Raw genomic sequence first — 13,587 nt, 5'->3', positions numbered from 1 at the left:
ATGGCACTCTTTTCGTAGGTATTTTTGGGCGTTGATGCACGAAATGATATGAAGGTTCGTGCTGATTTTGTCGCCATAAATAACGGGGCTTCGCCAAATGGCAGATTTAGGCGAATGGCTTTTTCATAACAGAGAATATCAGCACGATTGGGGCTCAACCAATCCATGCCGATGATGACATCAAAGCTTTTTAGGGAAATCGGCATAAGCTCGATTGGAAAGGAATAATCGTTTAGAATGAGAGTGCATCCTACGAATACGTCGTTAGTACTCTCTTTCTTTCTGTTAGCCATCTCTACGGTGAATGTTTCGGTTAAAGGTTGGGATTTGTGTTTGAGTAAGTGTTTAAATGCATGACTGACAAAACTTCTCTCTGCACTTGATCCGTGTATGGATAATGAAGGCCCAAAAGGTTATGGATAGCTTAATATTGGGCTAGAAAATTGTTTGGGCTTAATGGCCTATGGGGTATGGATGGTGACCTAGTTGATGAATTAGGGTTTTCTTAATTAAATTAATAAAACTTTAATAAATCCAAGACTTCATTGATTGTTTGATTCAATGCTTGGATGGTTATGGATACATTTGGAAGGGTATGATTGATGGCCCTCTTTAAACTTTGGGAGTTACACTCTTATCATTGATGGCTCTCTTTAATCCTGGGGAGTTACACTCTTTACATCTTCTCATAACCAATTACTAGCAATTGAAGACTAATTGAAGACAAGGACGTTTTTTTGTTATTCTTAAGTGTGGTAGATGTTTTTTGTGTTATTTCAAGAGTTTCCTTAATTTTCATTTACTAGTTTTAATGAGTAGTTGGTTGGTTGGCTTGTAACCACAAACTTTGTAATAAAGGCTTCATATAAAGCCAAGTTTATGAATGGAAATGAAATAGACGAATTTTAATCAAAGAACCCTTTTGTTCACTTTGAATTATTGTCATAGTTTACAAATTATCATCTTTTGGACGTGATCCTTGAGTTGATCGAATTCAAACTAATAGGTCTTAGTTTGTCTTCAGATTTACAAGCTATAGGTCTAGTTTGTTTATCAAATCTATCCTTTTCATTCCATATATTTGTGGTTGTTATTCTAGCTTAATTTACCTAAACACTACCCCACTCACTAAATCAAGCCCATACACGTATCAGCACCACTATCAAAGAGAATACATGCATAATAGTTGTCGAGGAGGAACGTACCCGTAACTACGGTGGGATCAACAGCTGGCTCCTCCTGGCCCATTGCTAGCACCTTCTATGTGTTTCCAGCAGTTGTTGCTTTGGGGCAATTCCTCTTGAAGTGCCCGGTTTCTCCACAACCATAGCAGGCTTGGCCTACTCCAGCTCCAAAGGCCTGATTGGTTGGTTGGACTTGTGTCTTGCAGAAACGAGCTGTGTGCCCCTTTCTGCCACATTTGTCGCATTGCATTTCTCTACAAACTCCCAAGTGATGGAAGTTGCATTTGTTACACAGGGGCAGGTTTCCATCATAACGGCTGGGAGTTGTTGGAGTAGTGGGAACAGCAGCAGGAACGGTAGCAGCGTGGACTGCCACTGTCTGTTGCTTCTTGGAGGGCTCCTGTGAAGACTGGCCCTTGCGCTTATTCCAAAACTTTTTCTTTCCACTATTCTCCTTAGGTGTTTCAGGAACGGCTGCTACGAGTTCATGACTATCCCCGTGATCTATCAGAGTCTGCGCCAGACACTTAGCGCTGTCAAATGTGAGAGGTTTAGCAGCCAAGACGTTCCCTTGAGTTGGGGGCGTCAATCCCCAAATGTACCTTTCAACTTTCTTGCTTTTCGGGGTGACCATCCCGGGACACAGAAGAGCCAGGTCGCTGAACCTATCAGTGTACGCAACAATGTCGGAACCCATCATCTTCAGGTTCCAGAGCTCTTGCTCCATCTTTTTCATCTCGCCCCATGGGCAGTACTCCGCGAGCATTAGTTCTTTCAAATTCTCCCAACCCATGGCATTGGCTACCGCCAGAGTTAGGGATTTGACTCGGCTATTCCACCAAGTTAGTGCTCTATCGGTGAAGGTGTAGGCGGCAAACTTCACCTTGCTAGCCTCGGGGCACACACAGATCTCGAAAATTGATTCGATCTTCTCGAATCAATGAGTTAGGGCAATGACACCTCCATTTCCGTCAAAGGATTTGAGCTTCGCGTTCATAAAGTCTTATTAGGAGCACTACCTCGGGTGTCCCTGGCCACCATCGGGATTGAGGGGATGGGTACCACTACCCGACCCGCTAGTGCCTCCAGAATTGATCTTCGACATGGCGGCAGCTACAGTGGCTGTAACTGCTGCCTGGAACATAACATGATCGAACTGAGGAGGTGGTGGTGGTGGAGGATCGTTGTTCTTTCGGTTGGACTTCTTCTTCGGAGGCATCTTTCTCTAAAATAATTCATGAGAAAAACGAAGATAAGTTCTCTATAGTTGTCAGAAGTCAGGTGATATTGAACAGTGTATATCTTATCCTGACAGTTATAATGTTCTATCAAGCGATTAACAAAGGAAGTCTACTTAATGCAAGTAAACAATCGCTAGAGAATGCATAGCAACACTTGGAATGAAATGTCTACAATGTTTTTGGCTCTAGACAAAATACTCCTATAATATTTTAGGTTGTGTGTTCTGTTCTATTGTTCTCATTTGTATGGAGTTTGGTAAGTTTTAGACTTGCTGCAACACCACCATCACTCCCAAACACATGTTGGTTGTATCTCAAATAAATATAGTTGATCAGGCTATATTTATTCCAGATATGATTACATAACTGCCCATGTTTAACAGCAATGTCCAACACCTAAATACTTTTGTTTTGTTCTTCTTGTGATACTGGTTCTGGTATGTATGTATACTTGTATACTTTTTATAAAATACTTAGATTTTAAAAATATACTTTTAGTTCAGAGCGCTGCGGCCCCTTAGCGTTTATAGTTGTATATCATGTAAGGTTCAATATACTTAGTTCACTATAAACAATGCTCTAATACCAATCTGTCACACCCCCAAACCCAGACGGCGAAAACGATCAGGGGTGGAGGACGTCATGTACAATATCACAACAATTGCATCATAGTAATCAAAGTAAACACAACCATTACATTGAATAAGTAAAATATTTACATCTGTTTGATACATAGTTTGTATACAGCAAAAGTATAACAAAAGTATAAAAGACGAGACACTATAAGCTCCGTCTTCTTAAAAGCTTGTGGGAGTACCTTCCTACTGATTTCCTGAGGATACAAGCGGTGTTGAAAGAGTATCAGCATTAAAGCTGGTGAGTTCATATGTATGTTTTTGAAATGAAAACCTGTCTGTGAATCTGTAAAATGTTTACATGCTCTCAAGAAAATCAAATATTCTCTTTAGTTTTGAAAAGTAGTCTTAAACCCTAATACAAAAGTGTATGTTCGTTACTGTGTTCTATAATTGTATATGAAAGTGTTAGTTTATATGCCTGGATACCACCAGTGGTATTGTATAGTATTGTTTTGCATGAAAAATATGGTATGAAATCCCTGGCTATCACCAGTAATGTATGGTATGTTCTTGTATAAAAACCCTGGAATCCTCCAGTATGTATAGTAGTTCTATTATTTTAAAATAAAACTAATTGAAGTTGTTACCATTCATACATTAATCGTATTATTTAGTACCAAATTTATGAGTTGTTATAACCATACTTGACAATTGAATTTCCTGAACGACGTTCTTCAGGCGTCGGAATCGAAATGACTTTGTCACCCAGGCCTGCCGGCCTAACTGTAGCTAACAGTTGCGGTGCGGGATTGTCAGTCACATATAGATCTATACACAAACTCACGTTCTCCCTCCAGGAGACTCTGGTTATAATCTCAGGACTTTTGTTAGTACTTAGGTAAGTACGTGAAGATGCTCACTCATAAAATGCTATACTAACGATTAAGTGTAGAATAAAATGAATCCTTTGAAATAAAATGACTGTTTGTATGACCCATAAACTATACCGTATATAGTTTATATGTTTGTTCGCATTGAATCTATGTTTCGTGCATTGATAAGGTAATTGTTCCATAAACTATACATATTATAGTTTATATGTTTGTTAATGTATTCAATTTGTGTATTATTCTGAAAACTTTGCAATTATGGTTGTATGTTGAAAACTTCCCCTTATGCTCAGCATTTTACAAAATGGATAAAATATCTAAGTGTTTTATAAAATGTAATAATCTTTTGATTGTATCAATTTCATAAGTTTTAATCATGTTTAAATCTTTTATATAAAATCACAAAATTTCTTTGTGTCTTGCTTGTATTCCCCCCCCCCCCCCCCGCTGAAAAAGTTTAAAAAAGTAAAAGTGTAGGGGTATGAACTCACAGTTGGTTGCGTGTATGTGCCGGACAACGAGACTGGAATGAGGACCCTCGAGTTGTTGTATGCGAAATTAACGGAATCCTAATAATAATTAAACACATACTTGCATTTAAATTAGTGAACCCATTAATTAAAGTGTTAGAAAACACTTGCTTTTGGTTTAGGAATGTTACCGAGACTCGATCGAAGTGGAAAAAGTGGGTTTACAGCCAAGATTCACGATTCGGGGCTGTTTGCGGTCATGAATGGTTTTCGGCCGTGAACTGTTTCTGGCCTTTGAACTTATCTCGGCCGTGAACGGTTTCCGGCCTTTGAAGATTTGAAGATGTTCTTGGTGTTCTTGGTGAAAACTTGAAGATTTGTAGGTTGGATCTTGAAGGTTTGAATGTTCTTGGGAGAGATTTGAGAGGATTTTTGAGTGAAAATGATAAAAAATGAGAAATCTCTCCGGGAATATATATATATATATATATATATATATATATATATATATATATATATATATATATATATATATATATAGCGGTTGAGTTTACGGTCGGGAACAGGTTTACGGCCGTGAACGGGTTTGCGGCCGTAAACACAATGATGAACGAGACTTGGCAGATTTTTTAAGTAAAACTTGTTTTTTCGCGTGATTTTGGTTCCGACACTTATATAAATTTAATTTATATAATCTAAGTTGTTTTCAACCCTTACAAGCTTGACAAAATAAATAAAATTCGAAATTTATATTTAGCGGAATTGACTTTTGTTGACCGGAAAGTATCGGGTTGTCACAATGCTTGATACGACTAAAATGCCTGTCATGACGTTCTTCAGGCGTCGGTTTCGGTAAGATATTGGTCACCCTAGATTGGCCTCGTCTAGCTGTAGCGAACAGCTCAGGTGTGGGGGTGTCAACCTCGTATAGATCTATGCATAATTACCTCGCTCTCCCTCCAGGAGACTCTGGTATAACTACAGGACTTACGATGTACGCTAGGTAGGTACGGCGAAGGAGAGTCTCACAAGTGCCTTAACTGATTTACGCGAAATTTTCTGTCGTAATAATTCCGTTTTGTATACCGTTTTAGTTAAATTATTTATAATGTTTTTTATAAATAAACATTAATGGACTTATCTACTTGTAATATATGTTGTGTAAATAGCATAATCCTTTAAGTTTTTAAACCATTAAATTGATGACGACATATTACGACTATTTTACTAATAAAATAGTTTTTAGTAAAACAATCAAGTTTTTGTAGTTTGTTTAACACACCAAAATTTTGGTTAAGTGTTTTGTAACACAAAATATACCGTCTTGGTGTGACTCTAGCATGTCATGATTTTTACAAAAATACTTATAGAAATCTTGAAAATTTATTATATTCCATTATTTGTGTAAGTATAAATGTTCAAATTTCATAAAACCAAAAGTCAACCATTTTGGAGTGTAACCCATATTTTACCATTTTGAGTGAACAAACATACTACAAAACTTCTATAGCACAAAATTTTATTAACATATACCTTATGATTTTTAGCATAGATTAAGGACCTTTTTAGTGGTGAACTAGTTTCATTTTCAACACAATCCATAATACATGAAACTTTCCAAGGAATAGATTTACCCTAGCCTCATGAGGCTTGTAAATCTCGAATTTATAGTGTGTCAGCATGAACATTCAACATTTCAACACAAATAGTTACATAAACACACAAGTGCATGCAAAGATCCAAAGAATTAAACAAAACTTGACTTGTATTCCCCTCCCCCCCTCCCCCCACAAAAAAAGGATGAAAAACATGAAAATAGTGGGGTATGAAGCTCACCTTGGGGATTTTCGGGATGTAGAAGAAGAAGAAGAAGGAATTTCGAGCCTAGCTTGTGTTCTTGGTGAGATTCTCAAAATGGTGGTGTTCTAAGGGTCATATACACGAAAATTAGAGTGTAAGTGGAATGATCTTGGCATAAACATGAAACAAAACACTTTGAGTTTAACATAGAACTTACCAAGAAGCGTAGAATCCGATTTTTGTAGTGATGAACTTGAGATTTTTGAGAGAAGAATGGAGAGTGTTCTTGAGACTTAGAGAGGAAAATGTTTGAAGTGTGTTGGAGGAGTGGTGGGTTTGCGGCCTAGAATAGAGAAGGAGGGGGAAAAAGAAGTTAACTTTCCTCAATCTTGATGGGATACTTGCATGGTTGTATGGGAGGTAAAAGCCTTGAAGTATGATGGACAATAAAGAGGTGGCATGCTCATTATCCCATCTTTTTTCCTTTTTTTGTATTAGCTAAGCCAACCGACCCAAAGAGGGTTTTCGGCCCAAAAATGTGGCCCAAAAAGAATGGTTCGGATTTTTGGCTTGGCCCAAAAGAGTTTTCGGCCCACTAATGCTCAATAAAAGGTTTTCGGCCCAATATAGAGCCAAATAGAAGTTTTTGGCCCATTAAGGCCCAAATATGGGTTTTCGGCCCAATATAAAGTCCAATAGAAGTTTTCGGCCCATTAGGGCCCAAAGAGAGATTTTCGGCCCAAAAAGACCAATTGAAGAAGTTATCGGCCCAATAGGGCCCACTGAAGAAGTCTTGGTCCAATAAGGATTTTAGGCCGAGGATCCTTGGGCTAAGGCCCAAAAATTGATTGGACTTGGCTTATTGGATCGAGTTTTGGACTTGCATGAGGTTGTTTCGGCTTGAATCACAATGTATGAATGTAGGAACTTCAATAACATTGCAGTTTAAATTTCACTAAATGAAATGTTGCAAGGTTACATAGAGGAAATTGTCTTGTACAAGAATCAACATCTTAACCCTAACTTGCTAGTTGTGACACATAAACACAGAAAGTGTCTGGTTGATGGAACGATCCACTAAGTATGGGAATTATCAGACCAAGATTTGAACTTCAGAGAACACCCATTCGACACATAAAGAGGAAAGGCTAATTGTCCATAGGACCACTTACTACTAAGAATCAAACAAACCAATCCTCAAGGGTCGATATTCCCTATCCCGAATCGAAGACTTATTTGACCAACTTTAAGAAACAAGCAAAGGTCGACATCCCACTAGATCATAACCTCGTAATAAGGAACTCCCAAGAAAACCTAAGAATTGTAAGGCCAACTACACCACACACAACCTTAACTTTGGTGACAATAGTGTTCACCTTAAGGTTTAGAGACACTACTTTTGGGGCGTCAAGCACACAATCCTCATTAGCCATGACCATCCATTCACCTCCCCATATAGGACGCAAATGCATACCACCTCTGTGTTGGCCTGAGATGACCAACACACGGCTAGTCAAAGGGCAAGTACCCGACGGCACGGTCATCGGCCCCGAAATCACCAGAGGGACAACCGAGGAGATCACCCAAATTCGAGCAGGACTAGAGGTAAATAAAAAGTGACAAAAGATCTATGCAAGTAAGAGACGAAAGCCATTGAAATGCCAACTCGGTGATCGCGTACTGCTAACGGTCTCTCCTTTGGAAAGGGGTGATACGCTTGGGAAAGCATAGGAAATTGAACCCGAGATACATCGGACCCTAGAAGTCCTTGCTAGGATTGGTCCGGTGGCTTATAAACTCCAGCTACCGCCGGAACTCAGCAATGTACACCCTATCATTCATGCGTCCAATCTAAAGAAATGCATACCTGGCGAAACTCTCATTGTCCCACTTGATTAGATTAAGGTAGATAAACACCATCATTTCGTCGAGGAACCCGTTGGAATAATGGACAGAGAAGTGAAGCGATCAAAGCAAAGCCGCATTCCCACCGTGACGGTCCGATGGAGTGTCAAGCGAGGACCAGAGTTCACATGGGACCGTAAAGACCGAATGATGCAGAAGTACCCCCATCTTTTTCCCTACATTCTTGAAGACTATTTTAGAACGAATTTTGGGACGAAATTCCCTCTAACGTGGGGATGATGTCATAACTAGCAAATTTAGGGTTGAGATTGTGATGTATGTACAAAACAATTTCCTCTGTGCAACCTTACAACATCACATTAGTGAAATTCAAACTACGATGTTATCTGAATACATATGAACGTACATTGAGAATCAAGAGGAAATAGACGCATGCAAGCCCAAAACTTGACCTAATAGCTAAGCCCAAACAATTTTGGACCTTGACCCAGGAATTTTCGGCCCAACACCCTAGGCCGAAAACCCTTCTTTGGGCCTTAATTGGACCGAAAACCCTTTATGGGGCCAAATTAAGCCCAAAAGCCATACATACTCTCCAAAAACGCAAACCCTTGAAGGAAATAGGGTGTTTTCGACCACCCTAAAACCGAAAATCCCCTTGGGTAGCCACCATGGCTGAAAACCCTATGCTTTTTGGTTGGAATAGAAAAAAAAAAGAAATGGAAAAGGTGGTGACACCTCACCTTTACCCCCACAAACTTCCATGTAAATACCTAACATATATCCATGCAAAGTGTTATTATCCATCATACTTCTAGGCAAGCTTCACATCAAACATCTAAGAAGTCAACCCTCTTCTTCCCCCCCCCCCCCCGCTCTCTTATCTTTCGGCCAAACATCACCACTCACACACACAAAACACTTCCATTTTCTCACTTTGCTCTCAAGAAACTCCACTCCTTTGTTCTCTCAAAATCTCGAGCTCCATCACCACCAAGAATCGGTTCTAGGCCTTTTGGCAAGTTCCTTGTGAAACTCAAAGTGTTTTTATACATGTTTGTGTTAAGATCATTCAATTTACACACTCATTTTCATGTGTGATCCTTAGAACATCAACTTTTCGAGAATCACTCCAAGACCAAGCTTGGCTCGAAAACTTCTTCCTTCTTCTTCCTAACACACGAAAAATCCCAAGGTTGAGTTCATAACCCTACATTTTCATGTTTTCTTCAAGTTTTAGGGGGGGGGGGAGGGGGAATACAAGTTACAACACCAAAACATAATCTAAACTTAAACATCATCTTTCAACAGAAACGTTATGGTCTATTCATGGACTGTTTTGACCATCTTAAACTTAATATTTTTCAAAACTGTTCAATATGCAAATAGTTCAGGTTTATACCTTTCTGAAGACTACTTGCACGCATTAATACGATTTTTTCTACAATTTTTGGCGATTTTTACAAAATTGCCTATCATTTCAAAATGATTTTGGACCAGTCTGTGAAGATGAACATTTTCACACTGGTATGAGACCACAAAAAATTATAATAAAAATTATGAACAAAGTAGACTCATTTTCTAAACTCTCAGAGTTTACGGATCCAAATTTCGACTTACAATGATTTTCCTATAATTTTTCTAAAAACATGGACAGAAAATTCAAAATTTAGAAATTGTCTTTATCATGCTAAAAGTTTTTATACTTGTGTTAGATGTAAGTTTATATGATATATTCTTTTAAAACATCTACATATGTTAACTTATATGTATTTATATATATGATTATACAAATTGTCTTGACAAACAAACATAATAAACTATAATCGGTATAGTTTGGAAGTCACAAACCACACTTTTAAAAGGTACACATAATTATTTAAAGGCATAATTATCATATTTTGCAAGTAAAAGGGAGTCATAGTTCACGTAAATCTGTTAATGCTCTTGTGAGACTTTCCTTCACCGTACCTACCTAGCGTACACCGTAAGTCCTATAGTTATAACCAGAGTCTCCTTGAGGGAGAGCGAGGTAATTGTGTATAGATCTATACAGGGTTGACACCCCCACACCTGAGCTGTTCGCTACAGCTAGATGGGGTCAGTCTAGGGTGACAAATATCTTACCGAAACCGACGCTTGAAGAACGTCATGACAGGCATATCAGTCACATCAAGCATGGTTATAGCGACTCACATAGGGATTAACAATACGATTTTGGTTTACAGGAAGCTTATACTTCATCAGTTTTATTAAACTATAGAACTGCAAATCATTTTTCAAGTATTCAGTCTCTTACACTTCCGGTCTTAGGGTTTAAGACTACAGTTTTTCTTACATCAGAAAATATTGGATTTTCTGGGAACGTTCGCTTTACTTTTACAAACAAAAGATAACAAAGGACATGCATGCATATATTCACAGTTTTGGAACGAGACTTACAAATCATTTTCATAGAAAATATCGGATTTTCTAAAAGTACTACGAGAACTATTCTAAACAAGTGCAAAACCATTTTTATACAAAAATGCTTATGAACTCACCAACTATTTAGTTGACGCTTTTCAAAACGACTTGTATTTTCAGGGAACCGGTAGCGAGTAATCAGCTCTACTATGAGATCAAGTGGGGCGACTTCATAAAATTTTACTTCTTGTCACTTTTGTGTAACTGATGAACAAGTACAAAAATGTAAACTATGTAAGTATGTATTTTCAATGTATGTTGCTTGGAATGCTATGTTCATTCATATTCAATTGTGATGATACTGTACAATGACGTCATCCGCCCCCGGACATTTCCGCCGTGTTGGTTCGGGGGTGTGACATCATATAGTTGCGGTAATTAGGGTGTCGAACTCTAGGGAACATATATGAATGATAAAAGATTTAATTAACTGAAACGGAAATTTAAAAGGGGGGAGGGGGAGGTTGTTTAATTAAAATCTTAGAAAATCAACTTTAACTATCAAACAAAATAAATTACTAGATTTAAAGATAATGATTTTAAAACACTTACACTTAAAATTCAAATTCGTATTTTCTATTGTGAATAATTGATATTGCAATAAAGTATAAAGAGTTTACCAATTAGATTAGTAATTATGATCTAATTAAATTTTTTTATGATTAATAAGTGACTAATTTAATGTTTATAAAACTAGAAAATTATAAACCAATTAATTGTCAAAATTACATATGAGTTAATTATGAGTTTAATCTTAAAGTTCATTAAATTAATCATATCATAGTTGGTTAAACTAATGCTCTCAAAGATGAATTACCAATTAATATTACTTGACCTTAGGATTGGTTAAATTAGTAGTCCTAATAGTTTATGATCAAAATCCATTAAGATACAAGTCACAATAATTAGATTTGTAGTTTATACTAAATGCAACTCAGATGCAAGTAATAAAAATAAAATCTTTAAGGTGGAAAAATTAATCAAAAAAACAATTGTATATAGACTTTATAACCTCAAAATCAAAATTACACCATAGTTTCTAGTTCATCTATATTTAAAAGGGAGAGAATTTTTTTAGCCTCTCATGTTTACAAAAAGATAGAAATAATAAATAAAAAGTATGCTAAACATTGCCAACCTAATACTTTCTTCAATAGTTCTTCAACATATCACATTTTCAACTCTTCTTCCTTTTAGGACGAATCAACGGGTTATTTTTCGCACCTAAGAAGGTATTTTTCTGCATACTTTTCTGAGATGTGGAAATCTCGTATCTATAGGATAAATAACTTAGTGGCAGTAATCCTTCATTTTCGTGTCGCTAACCGTTATCTTCAAAAAGTCTTCCCAAAGTAAAAGTTATCTTCGCGCCATTATCCCTTATACTTAGGCCCACTAATCCTGTCTTTTATGGTATCTTCAAAATTCTTCCTTATATGCTCCATATATAGATCTATTCTTCTTCTTTGATCCTTATCTCTGGATTTTGACCCCAATTATCAAATATGAAGTTTTTATATCATATTTATCCATATTTACATTTATTTCATATTAAATACTATAATATTTAACTATATTTTATGACTAATTTATGTAATATCAACCACCTTCAGCTTTGGATCCTCTGGGTTTTGAACAGTTCAGACGGTTCCTTGCCTCCAAACCTACTGCCACGTCAACATCTATGTTGTAGGATCCTAAGGAAATGACAATTACGGAATTAAGAAATGCATAATCAAAAAGACACAAATTAACGTTTAAGCACAAGTGTGTAGATAATAGAGTACTACAAAACTTGTATAAGCATGTGCATCCTTTTATACAATACTCTCTATCTAAGGGCGTGCTCGGCAAAATTAGCCGGTAGCGGGTAGCAGGTAGCTTGTAGCTTGTAGCGTTTTGTTAAACGGTACATGAAGTAGCATTTCAATTTGGAGCGTTTTGTTTAAACTAAACGCTAGAAGCTTGTAGTGTTGAACGAGACTTTCTGTTCAAAACGGGGCGTTTTGTCAAACGCTAGAAGCTAGAAGCTCTCAAACGCTCATAAACGCTCCGTGCCGAACATGCCCTAAATCTAAACTACTCATCTACACAAAATATAGGAGATCTCTCCCTACAAAGTATACTAAACTAGTATATATATAGGGAAGCTTAACCCATAAGGCCTTCTACATGAGAAGCCTTCCACCTTCTCTAAGACCTTCACAATCACGTTCTACATGGAATAGGGGAAAGCCTTCTATGTCAACATCCCATGGAGAGCTTTGCACCCCAACATTCTCCCCCTCAAAGTTGGGAATGAATGACCCAAATTCTAGTTCCAAAAGAGCAACTTCACGAATTAAGACCTCAATCATGACAAAAATGTAAAAGCAAATCATCAAATCATCAAATCTTTTATAACCTTCTAATACAGGTTCTAGAATGTGAGGCATTACAATCCAAAGCTACAAGAGACAACTTTAACTCCTTGAGCATCCAAAACTCCAAGGAAAATTACCCATCCTTGAGCATAATGCACATCCCAAAAATAATCAAGAACTCCAAACCATTCATAAAAACCCACTTCGGAATATAAAATCTGAATCACTTCATAATCAATTGTAACTCCCCCTCAAAGTCAAATCGGTCTTCAATCATAAAAGATCATTCGCTAAAAATATAAATATCCAAAAACTTTCGAATACCCATATCAAAATCTTTCCCCCTTTTTATAATCGAAATATGATTATAAAACCTCCAAATGGGAATGAGAAAGTGCTCATAGTGCATTTGTCAATGTAATACTCCCTCTCGACATGTGACAAAAAATGTGAAGCTTCAAATCCGGAAAATTCGAAGAATATGTCAATTTTCGAAATCTTGACTTCCTGGACCGACTTTAACTTGAAAATGAACAAAAATTTTCATATTGCTGGAAAACGTTTTGCAAAAATGACAACTTTGAAAGCCCGAGAACAAATCTCCAAAAGTTTCAAAGATTTCTTTTTCTTGGTAAAAATTGCCATTATACTGAAAGTTTGAGGACCAAATGTGTAAAACTGTTTGCACCCCACATACATATAGTATTCAGGCATACAACAAGAGTCACA

This window comes from Lactuca virosa, chromosome 8, assembly GCF_052849685.1.
Source record: "Lactuca virosa cultivar CGN04683 chromosome 8, Lactuca_virosa_CGN04683_v6, whole genome shotgun sequence".
NCBI lineage: Eukaryota > Viridiplantae > Streptophyta > Magnoliopsida > Asterales > Asteraceae > Lactuca > Lactuca virosa.
The sequence above is the reverse complement of the archived record's forward strand: the minus strand, read 5'-3'. Positions refer to the sequence as shown.